This window comes from Octopus bimaculoides, chromosome 8 (genome assembly GCF_001194135.2).
Source record: "Octopus bimaculoides isolate UCB-OBI-ISO-001 chromosome 8, ASM119413v2, whole genome shotgun sequence".
In the NCBI taxonomy this organism is placed as follows: domain Eukaryota; kingdom Metazoa; phylum Mollusca; class Cephalopoda; order Octopoda; family Octopodidae; genus Octopus; species Octopus bimaculoides.
This window is the reverse complement of record NC_068988.1, coordinates 17,836,150-17,848,147: the sequence shown is the minus strand read 5'-3', so window position 1 is coordinate 17,848,147 and position 11,998 is coordinate 17,836,150. Positions and strand designations below refer to the sequence as shown.

The 11,998-nt window shown below is 37.6% G+C and overlaps 1 protein-coding gene and 1 long non-coding RNA gene across 5 annotated transcripts in view; one reads left to right on the top strand and one right to left on the bottom strand.

Annotated features, from left to right (window-relative positions):
- The window catches only part of LOC106878173 (uncharacterized), a 1,037,364-nt gene that overhangs the window by 634,549 nt on the left and 390,817 nt on the right, over positions 1-11,998 (bottom strand). The window lies entirely within an intron of this gene.
- LOC128248551 (uncharacterized) overlaps positions 8,271-11,998 on the top strand; it is a 172,517-nt gene continuing 168,789 nt past the window's right edge. Inside the window, exon 1 of the long non-coding RNA XR_008264723.1 lies at positions 8,271-9,067. This is a non-coding gene — a long non-coding RNA (uncharacterized LOC128248551). The remainder of the gene's footprint in view (positions 9,068-11,998) is intronic.

Genomic DNA, 11,998 nt, shown 5'->3' with positions numbered 1-11,998 from the left:
TATGTATATATATATATACACACACACACACACACACACACACATACACACACACATACACACACACATACACACACACATACACACACACATACATACACACACACACACACACACACACACACACGCACGCATATATATATATATATTATGTATATTTGAAATACCAACGAAAGAATTGTAATTACGGATGATTTATATCAGAAATCGAATATTCCGGGGAAGACGTGTGTTATCATTTTCCACAGATAGGTTCAACCCTAAATTCCACAGTTAGTTTGGACAAAATTTTCTAGTTACTCTATAAGTATGACAACAAACTTTACGCTGGTTCGAACATTTCTGATGCTAGAAAGAACTAAAAATAAGCTTAGATTAAATAAATAAGGTAACTGTACCACCCCATTCCCACCAAAAATTTAAGGAACAAAGTGGTGCACAGATATACGAAGATTAATATAAGTATAAATCATATCAAAATGAATGAAAGAGTTAATATGTAAGGGATATATCTAGCATGCTCAACGTAGCATGATTATAAACAAGTATTGAACTTAGCTCATATCATAGAACTAATTAGGCTATGGGCTAGTGGGGTTCATGGTGCACCCAACTTGTGATTTACTTTAATGGGTATTTTCATGTAGCACTGGGTCTAAAAAGTCAGAAAAATTGATGTTGCCAGCAAAAAAACCGGGCTGAAAGATGCACGCCATGGACTTTTTGACCACGCCCACTTTTACAGGTGGAGGCAGAAAATTAGGGCTATGGAAAATTCAAACAGCTTTAACTTTGCAACTCTTCGCCAAAATATTCCAAATGACCACTTAAAATGATTGCCCGATCAAGATCTACAAGTTCATGCAAAGGATAAGCAAATTTATTCTGCAAAAATAAATAGGGGCAGGAATGGCTATGTGGTAAGTAGCTTGCAGGTTCAGTTCCACTACGTGACACCTTGGGCAAAAGCCTTCTACTATAACCTCGGGCCGACCAAAGCCTTGTGAGTGGATTTGGTAGACGGAAACTGAAAGAAGTCCGTCGTGTATATATATATATATATATATATATACACGACGGACTTCTATATATGTGTGTGTGTGTGTGTGTGTGTGTGTGTGTGTGTGTGTGTGTCTGTGTTTGTCCCCACACCATCGCTTGACAACCGATGCTGGTGTGTTTACGTCCCCGTAACTTAGCGGTTCGGCAAGAAGATAGCGATAGAATAAGTACTAGGCTTACAAAGAATAAATTCTGGGGTCGATTTACTCGACTAAAGGCGGTGCTCCACAGTCAAATGACTGAAACAAGTAAAATGAATAAAAAGAAAGAGTAAAAAGATCTGCAGAGGACTAAAGATCACGAACTTTGACCTTGATCTATAATATTTCGCATCCATAGGCTTTATTTATCGCCAAGACCATATAACGTTTTTTTAAATTGAAAATTAATCGAAACGAAGGTTTACATGAGCTTTTTAATACCAGAAGTAGAAAAGAAAAAAATTAAAAGAAGTAGTGTTTACCCGTGGAATGCGAGATATTTCTGTACTTTTACATGCTGCTTTGTACGTATTGCTGAATGTGTCGAATAGAAGTAAGGCAAAATCTAACAAGCGGTACTTTGGAATCTTTTCTTGAATCATTGCAAATGACCACAGAAGATTAATTTTTGTTGATCTATAAAATTAAACATCAAATTATGCAAATATTTTCATTAAAGAGGTTGTTGAAGTCAAAAGTAAACAAAACTTGACACTATCTACGCCATAGCAGTTTGTTATAAATGGTCGTTACGAAATCAAAGATGGAAAAATTCAGGTAAAGAACGAGCCAAATTCCTCTTCATCAGTCAACTGTCATATTTAAAACTGACATGTACAAGGAAGACTGTAGGAGTGGTGGAACGAAAACAGACTAGTTGCTGGAGATAAACTCATCCTGAGTTGTGAGAAAACAAAGCGTCCGAAAGACTGGAAAGTCTTTCTTGCAAATGATGAGAACAAGACAGAGTTCATTTAGCTTTTGCTCTCGACTTGGAGTAGTGAGGTGTCTGCCGACATTCTCACTGCACATGAGATGGTACTGATGTGTGAAAGAAAAGCTTACCAGTTGACATCGGATGGACATAACACATTCTGTAAAGAAATACACCTCGTATCTTCACAGGAGGAAACTGACCCCTGTGAGATCCTGTATTGCAAAACGGGGATGCAAATCCGTTCGCGTGAAGAGTCCCGATTTCGACATACTTTTCATCTTACTTCACCATGCTAGATTCCTGGAAGGACTTTAAATTCTGTTTGAAACTGGAAAGGGCAACACACGACGCTGTATCGATGTGTCCAAGCATTGCTGGGTTATCATGCTTTCACCGGGTGCGATAGTATCAGTGCCTTCAAAGGGAAGGGAAAGTGAAGGGACTGAAAGTCGCTGAAATAGATGAATTATTTCAGAAAGCGTTCTCCAGTTTAGGGGAGTCTTGAGAAATCGATGAGGAGGTGATGATTGAACTGGAAAGGTTCATATGTGTGCCGTATGGTAACAAAAGCACAAAAAAAGTTGAATTCATTGCGGTTCACAACCTTGCGAGCTAAGTGCGGTGGAAAGGATGATTTCATAAAAACTAAGCAATACGATTTCGTTTCACTGCCCCCATGTGGAAACGTCCTAGAGCAGCATGTTCCGCGAAGAAACTTCCAGACCAGGATATGGAAGCTCGCTATGGAAGCTCGCGAAAATTACAAAACCTTTAGTGGCTAGATCAGACGAAGGATATGGATGGACAATGGAAGCTGGAATTATGAAGCTGAAGTGGATAGAGGGTGAAGTGATTCCCAGTCAGTTGGTGGATATTCTAGAAGAAGAACTTGAAGATGAAACTTGCACAACAGATTCTGACCCTGATAATGACAGCGAACTTAGTGAAAGTGATTTCTTTGTCAGAGTAGGATAGGACAGTGATACTGAAAGTGATGATGATGATTATTAATCGGACACTTGAAACAACTCATGAATGTAATAAATAGTTCACAAATACTGTTGTCATCTTTGACAATTATGTGACGTAAGTGGATGGGATGAAGTTCAATGCATTAAAAGGTTAATGAATCTAAGAACAGATATAACTGTCGTGAAAATAAGATACAACCAAGCAAGAATTAGGATGAATGCTTACTGGAAATGCGTTAAAATTTTAATGATCTGAAGGGTGCTCAGCTGAGATTTCTAATTCAACTTTAAGGCAAACACGTACATCCATTGTTTTAATTCTGTGTATATACCTACCATGGTGGAAGGTAACAGCCGCCACATTTGAAATAGATCTTGTTTAAATTTGAGAGATAGAAAGTATTATACAGGCCGGCATTTGTTTCAATATTAAAATAAGATGGCACATTTCATAATGACCAAGTATAACAAACTGCTATGGTGTAGGTAGGGTCAAGTTTTGTTTACTTTTGACTTCAACAACCAACCTCTTTGATGAAAATATTTGCATAATTTGATGTTTCATTTTATAGATCAACTCAAACATCATCATCATTTGCAATGATTCAAAGAAAGATTCTAAAGTATCGCTTGCTCGATTTTGCTATCTATTCGACACATTCAACAATACGTACAAGACAGTGCGGAAATATCTCGCATTCCATGGGGTAGACACTACTTCTTTTCATTTGTTTTACTCCTGGTATTAAAAAGCACATGTAAACCTTCGTTTTGATATGGTCTTGGTGTTAAATAAAGCCTGTGCATGCGAGATATTATCGGTCAAGGTCAAAGTTCGTGGCCTTTAGACCTGTGGTGACCTTTTTACAGAATAAATTTGCTTATCTTTTGCATGAACTTGTAGATCTGGACTAGGTAATCCTTTTAAGTGGTCATTTGAAATATTTTGGCGAAGATTAGCAAAGTTAGAGTAGTTTGAATTTTCCATACCCCGCTGTAAAAGTAGGCGTGGTCAAAAAGTCCATGGCGAGTATCTTTCATCCCAGGTTTTTTGCTAGCAACATCAATTATCTGACTTGCTAGACCCAGGGCTATATGAAAATACCCATTAAAGTAAATCACAAGCGGGGTGCACCATGACCACCACTAGCCCATGGCGTAAATGATTATTCTATCAGTTTTGGAAGTAAGATACAATCTTAACTAATCTAGACACGAATACACGAAAATCATTGGTCCCAGTATGGGAAATTTGTACGGTACTTACTTTTAAGACAGTAGTTTGTGGTGAATGAAAACAGTGTGATAGTCTGAGGTATGCAAATGCGTACAAATAAATATAAATTATGAAGGACAGCAAGACATGTCTTCTATGTTGGTATGGCTTGTTCTCGGAGAAAAGAGGTTGTATATATTAGCTGAATAATATGATATGCAAATATAATATGAAATCCAGACGCAAGGACTATCAGTTTGGCAGTGAAGTATACGTGTTGTTGTTGTTGGCACTCCGTCGCTTACGACGACGAGGGTTCCAGCTGATCCGATCAACGGAACAGCCTGCTCGTGAAATTAACGTGCAAGTGGCTGAGCACTCCACAGACACGTGTACTCTTAACGTAGTTCTCTGGGATATTCAGCGTGACCCAGTGTGACAAGGCTGACCCATTGAATTACAGGAACAACAGAAACAGGAAGTAAGAGTGAGAGAAAGTTGTGGTGAAAGAGTACAGCAGGGTTCGCCACCATCCCCTGCCGGAGCCTCGTGGAGTTTTAGGTGTTTTCGCTCAATAAACACTCACAACGCCAGGTCTGGGAATCGGGACCGCGATCCTATGACGCGTGTCCGCTGCCTTAACCACTGGGCCATTGCGCCTCCACTATATGTGTATGGCAAATAAAATAATAATTATAATGATATTGCGTATCAATGAAACATAGACACGTATTTTATATGGGAATGCAATTCATTAAAAAGGTCTTTCCTACTAAAATTTTGATTGGCATATGTTTTATCAAACTAAGTTGCATGAAAAGTAGAGTGACGCCTTGTGGAAATTGTCTACGACAGTAAAATGCGGTAGGAAACTTCTGAAAAAAATTGTTCCTGCATCCTGCTGTCGTCATCCACCATTCTGATAATAATCCTTTCAACTAAAGGTTCAAGATCTGAAATCGTGTGGGATAGGGTAAGTGGATTATATTGACTCGGTGCTTCACTGGTAGTTATTTTATCGACTCCCAAATTTGAATTCAGAACGTAAACACAAATGCCGCTATTTTTTCCGGCGTGCTAACGATTCTGTCAAGCTCGCCGCCTCCATGATTAGTAATAATAATTTCTTTTGAAATAATGAAAATCAAAGTCTTCTAAAAAAGGTCCCATGCCACAAATTTTATTTGAATTTGAAGGAAAATATCCTATATAACCGATTATATCTACACCACTATTTGGTTAGTATTTTATTTCAGTGATCGAGAACAGTAAAAGGCAGAGTCGACGTTTGTGGAATTTGAAATTAGAATGCCAATGAATGTAACTATATTACAAAACCATTTTGTCGCGCTTCCTACAGAATCACCTATTTACAGCTTAACAATAAGAAAATAAAAAAAGAATGTAAAACTTATAAAGAACATCACCATCAATGCTAAAATAATGTAAAAAAAAAAAACAATGAATAATGACTATAATATAACGTATCAAGGTTTCCATTTTTACATCTATTTTCTATTTGGTATCTAGTTACATGAATGTATAGCATTATAGATCAAATTGTAAATGTGTTCGATGGATTATTTTCACCGACATCATCAACTGCACAATCGACTCCACCACCAATCCCACTTCTATCTCCACCACCATCGTTATCGCCATCTCCATCAGCAATACGTTTATCACCGCCAACTCCACTACCAACACCACCACCACCAACACCACCACCACCACCACCACCACCGTTAACATCACCGTGAACACTATCACCACAAATACTGCAATTACCACAACCATCGCCATAACATTCACCACCACCACCACCACTTTCAATACCGCCAGTACCATCACTACAATCGTCACCACCACCACCGCCGCCGCCGCCATCAACTCCAGTTTAATTACCATAGCCATTATTAAGTTCACGGCCATCAACGTCATCACCTCAAACTCTAAATCCACCACCACCACCACCACAACAACAATTACAAACCCCATTTCTCGTATCCTGAAGACCAACTAAAAGCAAAAGAAATCGGACACAGTAATTTTACCAGAACCATCTCCACTAAATTCTCATTTATATCAGCGTTACCACTAACTACAATCTCTAATACCAACATTACTAACAGCAGGATAACGAATACTACCTCATCATCGCTACTACAGTTTCTCCATTGCCATAACGTTTTCTATCACTATATAACGGAGAGCAGTAATTGCAGTAGCGACGACAACAACATCAAACACATCAAGAAATGCATCGCAAAGAACAGTATTACTAAGAGCATCGACATCATTGGCAAGATAATAAATACTCCGCAAGTACATAAAATAAACAAAATACACACCTCCCAGCGCTCCATGCACCTTCCTTGTCGCCCCTCCCAAAATATATACAGTACATTTCTATCGATTTTACTTAGAGCATCTCTAACCACTTCACTCTCTCTCTCACACTCATTCTCTTCACCTTTCCTCTCATCTGTCTCTCACTCACAGCTTTTCTCTCCGTAATAACTACTCTCCCACACTTTCTCTCTCTCTCTCTCTCTCTCTCTCTCTCTCTCTCTCTCTCTCTCTCTCTCTCTCTCTCTCTCTCTCTCTCTCTCTCTATCTCTCTCTCTATCTCTCTCTCTCTCTCTCTATCTCTCTCTCTCTCTCTATCTCTCTCTATCTCTCTCTATCTCTCTCTCTCTCTCTGTTCAATTACCATTTGACTCCCTTATTTGGCTTCTGTCCTTGAAATATGAAGTTTTATCTGATGGTATAACTCGACAGACAACCTCAAGGAAAGACGCATACAGAGTAAGCTCCACTTTCAAGTACTGAAATGTTGCTGTTTGTTTAGAGTAGAGCTGTTTGTGAGCGTATCTGCTGATGGAATGTGATGGTGGTGGAGCTGTGAAGGATGGAATGAAAAAAAAAATGCAAATCACAAAACAGTCAAAATAAAATTTACGAGGAAAAGCAACACAAGAATATAACTGAGAGACGATTAAAATTAGGCAGCACAGGAAAGTGACATTTTATTGTTTAATCCTTTCTACTATAGGTACAAGGTCTGGAATTTACATTGAATCCATTATTTGACTGGTTCTCCTTTCATCGACCCTGAAAGGATGAAAGATAAAGTTGAATTCGGAGGAATCTGAACTCAGAATGTAAGGCTGGAAGAAATGCCACTAAACGTGCAAATGATTCTGTCCGGCGTGCAGATGATTCTGCTAATTCCTTTCTATTTTTGGCACGAGGAGGTAAAATTTTTTGAAGGGAGAAGGCAAATAGATTACACCGACTCCCCCACTACTTGACTGGTACTTTATTTTATCGACCTCGTAAGGATGAAATGTAAAGATGACACCGGCAGAATTTGAACTCGGAATGTAAAAAGTCATGACTAATACCTCAAAGCATTTTCCGATGCTCTAACCAGTCTGTCCATCCACCATGCTAATTATGATGACGATGATAATGATAACAGTTTCAAATTTTTGGTAGAAGGCCAACAGTTGGGGAAGAGGTTGTTGATTACATCGATCGCAGTATTCGATTGGTACTTATTTTATCGACCTCGAAAGTATGAAAGGCAAAGTCGACTTCGGAGGAATTCAAACTTAGAACATAAAGAGCCTGGAGAAATATCGCTAAGCATTTTCCATGACGTGATAAGGATTCTACCAGCCCATCGCCTTTATAATTACTTAGATTTTAGCGCTAGGCCAGCAGTTTTGAGAGGAAGGGTAAGTCAATTACGTAGGCCCCGGTAATTTATTTTATCACCTCAGGAGACCTGTAAAGTAAAGCTGACCTCATCGGGATTGAACATAGAGCACAGAGCCTCGTAACTAAAGACCACAAGCCGTTTGCTTGATGTTCAAACCATTCAGTCATACAGAAACCTCATTTCGCAACGAACACAGAAACATTTTTGGATAAGAATGCTTATCAGCTGAACCAAAATGAAATACTTCATTCGTGAACTTTCATACAGTTCTCTATCTCTCTCTACCTTTACTTCTCTCAATGTTTTTATCACTGACATTTTCGTTTCCTCTCCTCTGTAGTTCAATTACTGTGCCTTATAGCTGTCAACCAACAGACCGCTGTATTTTTTCCTTAATTTTCTACATCTTCGCTTAATATCTCATTATCTCACGCCTATTATTTACCCTTTCTATTTTAATATATACAGGTGTGTGTATGTGTCTCTCTCTGCCCTGCTCTCTCCACGCACACGCATATATATGTAGAGGATGTTCGAGTTAAATTTAATTATTCTGATGTCCCCATTTTTCAGTAACAGCTTTCTGTTTTGGTGAACAGTAAACAGCGTTGGAGAGCATAAAGATTAAAGTTGTAGTTGAGAAAAAGCTGACACAAAGGAATGAAATCTATCTGAATAGCGTCTATTTTGAGTAAAATGTTATCTCCTCGTCACAATCTAGTTGATATTTTTTGATTTTAAAAATATTTTCGGATACAAACCATCAAATTTTGCCCAAACACACTGTATGTATATTTGCATGTATGCATACATACATACACACATACATACGTACATACATACGTACACACACACAAACGTACATACATACATACATACATACCTATGTACATAGACATGCAGGAAAAGCCGTAAAATGTGACAACCAATGCAGGCTTTGTGGAGTTCACACTGAATATATCACGCACATCTTTAACAGTTCTCCGAAAAAGTTATCACACTATTATCTAGCGATGAAACATGATGTTGTAGCTAGGACACTCTATAATGAAATCCGTCGGAAGGATAATCCCGAGACCAAAGAAATAAGAACTCACAATATGGTGTAAGCAACAACCACTCATAATAAAAAGGAATACTGGTGGAATGTACCAGAGAAGATCTCAATAAAATGTAAGTACAACAGATCTGATATAATGATTTGGGATAGAGAAGAGAAACTGTGCACACATTTGCACACACTTATGTGTTTACGTGTAAAAGTATAAATGTGAGCAGGCATTTTCCACACATCATGCATGCATGTTAAGCAACTTATAAAGTCTTACAATTATGGTCTGATATGGCTTGATGGATTCATGTAAACTTTATATAAATGCATACGTATACCGTCAATTATGCTGAACAATGCCAACGAGAACGTGCGTATGAGGATCCTTGATATGTTATATATGACAGCTATATCTCATCGAAGATCCTATTCGATATTATCGTTCTAGATTCCCTCTAAAGTTCCGTGAGGCGAATAGCTGCTATGCTTATCGACAGAGACTAGCTCAGTCGGGGTTGATTAATAGGGATATACAAAAATTGTATCATAGATAACATACGCACGTGCAAGTACTTAAGCTCAACACACAAACTCGCACTCGCACACGTTACTCTCTCTCTTTCTGTGTCTTCATCTCCCTCTCTCTCACACACACACGCACGCAACTATATAACAATGTCAATATTCTTGCAGAAAGCACTTCGGGTACGTATCTATTTCTTCATCCACACCGAATGTAATAAATCAGAATTTTAGTCGGACAAGGGCTATGATAGAAGACACTTGCCCAAGTTGCAACGTGGTAGGACTGAACCCGGAACCACGCGGGTGGGAAGCGAGCTTCTTACCACACGGCTACTTCCACCGTGTGTGTGTGTGTGTGTGTGTGTGTGTGTGTGTGTGCATGTATATGTATGAATATATGTATATATGAATATATATATGTATGCATATATATATATATGTATATATACATATATATATACATACACACACACACACACACATATATATATATATATATATTCGTTTATTTATTTATACTTAAACATAAGCATGTGTGTGTGTGTGTGTGTGTGTGTGTGTGTGTGTGTGTGTGTGCGTGGATGTGTGAAAGTGCGTACATGTATTAACGCTTGTATTTATGAATAGTCAAACATAAAAAAATAATTGAGTAATGATTACGTCTCAGGAGAATGATATATTAAATTGTTCCAACGAAAGAGTTGATAGTCATTTATATATATATACATATACACACACACGCATATACGGATAACTTAGAATAAAATGTACGTCTCGATACCTAACCCGTTAGCTGGAAGATTAGAAGTTGACTGTGATATTGAAATACTGAAAAGATGTATGTCATCCCTTCGGCCCTTATATTTTGCAGCGTTGAAGAATCGATCTAATTGTATGAAGGTGAAATGGGCATTTGTATCTCAGGAAAGGCACAAATACACGTACATGCATGAATACATACACAAGCGTACTCGCATATACACCTATATTCACTTCCACTCTTAAAGGGCAGCAGGATGACTACGCACATACATCACACACACACACACGCGTGTCACACACACACGCGTGTCACACACACACACGCGTGTCACACACACACGTGTATACATACGTATTAAGATGTCATATCTAGTTATACACATGCACGTACAGCAACTAATAAACGAATAATCTACCCATGAAATAATTTATCAGTATAGAAGGGAGTGCTGAAATGTCCCTGGTTTTGGATAAAAGAAAATACATCAGTTCATTATGATTGTATTCAACACTTTCGCCTCTCAGATTCATACACTTATTGCAACAGTCTTTCAGTTTTTCTAAACCATGTAAAAGAACTCGGAAGGTTGGGCCTCCAACCAGGCCTTTTGTGACTGCCTTAATGCCAGGAACTTTTCAGCACCCCCTCGTATAACGCCATTGTCATAATTTATATGGACTGTAACATTCCGAGCAACTGACACGAAACCTCATCGGAACGTATTGGGTGTAGATAATTTATTTCTACATCCCTTTCTAGCTGGTGCGCTTTCTGTTGATCCGGTCTTCTTTAAGCCAGTGATCAATCATTATGATGTTTGTGGTTATGCTTAAGCCAACCCTTCGATCAATAAACAAATTCAACTTAATTCATCAAGTGTAATGATGTTTGGAGCGGGAGTTAATCCCTCCTATCCCATCTCTGAGTTTCTGTCGCCTGACAAATGAGAGAGTTTAAATATTTTAAAAATATTACAGTTTTATTAAGTAGAAGGACAATGTAATTAAAATTTTGAATAAAATACTAAAAGACACCTGATATATTAATTATTAAATGGACAACTTTTTATGAACAATTAATCCACCTACAATTTTCGCAAATAAATAATTATAATAAATTGTCCATTTCAAAATTAAAATAATTCACCAGATGGCTTTCTAATATTTTATTCAAAATTTCAATTACTTGCTGCTTCTGGGTAATAATTCTTTAATATTTTAAAGGATGTTTTCGTCAGGCGATTGAGAATGAAAGAGTTGAGTGGAAGAAATAACTATGAATGCAAAAAAAAAAAAAAACGGAAAAAAAGAAAAGGAAAAGAAATGAGGTGGATTTAAACTTGAATTAGTATATGAAGGGAGGGTTCGAATAATCATAGCAGTACTCGACATGATAGCTGACCGCCTGTTTAAATGGTGTTTGGCTCCACAAGTGGTGTCTCTTTCACAGAGCAGATGGACACACGTATTTTATCTGTCACGTATAACATTACGGTAAGGTTTCAGTGAGTCCCGAAAGATAATAAAATTTATATTACGACAATGGCGTTTTATGTTGAAATATTATTTTAAGGATTGGATTCTTGGTTTTTAATAAATTGTTCATTAAACAAACAAAAAAAAAAAGAAAAAAAGAACTAACACAAATTGTTCGATAATGGTTATACATAAAATACAATGTATGCAACTATATTGTACAGTATCTATTATATAAATGGTACATAATAAAATACAAACATATATATATATATATATATATATATATA